General features: G+C 46.3%; 1 long non-coding RNA gene across 1 annotated transcript; it reads right to left on the bottom strand.

Annotated features, from left to right (window-relative positions):
* Positions 1-337: 337 nt before the first annotated feature.
* LOC110392073 lies at positions 338-795 on the bottom strand. Its single transcript, XR_002434214.1, has 2 exons — positions 669-795; positions 338-565 (listed from the first exon to the last, which is right to left on the bottom strand). It is a non-coding gene; the product is annotated as an uncharacterized LOC110392073 (long non-coding RNA).

Genomic DNA, 795 nt, shown 5'->3' with positions numbered 1-795 from the left:
AAATCAGACAAAGCAGACTCATTTCCTAAATTTCTAGATGCAGAGAAGTAAGATTTCTTGGAATGACAGTGATGCCTTCTGCCAGTTGCCTCATCTCCTAATCAAAGTAATGTCATAACAAATCAGCTTTTCTGCAGTCCCTTATATCCATTCAATGTGCAGATGCAGCATGGTTTCAGTGCAGTCCAGAAGGCTCCTCCAAGCTGGAAGAAGCCTTGATCAGTTCAGAGCCTTCTCAACCAGCTGACACACAGGACTGTGTCTTTCCCACTTTATAATTCTTCACCGAGTGCTCATACTGAAATTGTTTCATAACCACATGAATTTGGAGTTTTCATTTCACCCTTGGAAGAAATGTAGAGTCTGGCACGGTGACAAGCATAACAGTGTGAAAAAGCACAATTAACTTATGCTCCCACCCCATTCTTTTACATTTCTAAGGAAGCTCTGAGATTTCAGAGTGATTGTTTTCACTTCAGAGCCAGCAGCACACGGTCCCTTCGCTTCATCAGCCGGGCACGGGCGTCAGCTCCTGTCCCACAGCTGTGCCCCAGCACTGGGCTTCCTAACCAAGAGAGGAAGGAATGAAAAAGGCAAAATGGAGTTACGTGTGGAACAAACACTTTTAGGCACCATAACCCCGCTTTAGAACTGTGAAACCGAGGTACCTGAGTGCTAGGGAGAGCACGGCTGCACCTCACAGCTCATTTCAGATGTGTGTCACTCCTGGAGCTCAGCTCGGTCTGCTGGGTCAAGTAGAACGAGGTGGAAAATGTGCTCCTCTGTTTTTTCCAC

Source organism: Numida meleagris, unplaced genomic scaffold, assembly GCF_002078875.1.
Source record: "Numida meleagris isolate 19003 breed g44 Domestic line unplaced genomic scaffold, NumMel1.0 unplaced_Scaffold916, whole genome shotgun sequence".
NCBI classification, from domain to species: Eukaryota; Metazoa; Chordata; class Aves; order Galliformes; family Numididae; genus Numida; species Numida meleagris.
The sequence above is the reverse complement of the archived record's forward strand: the minus strand, read 5'-3'. Positions and strand labels throughout refer to the sequence as shown.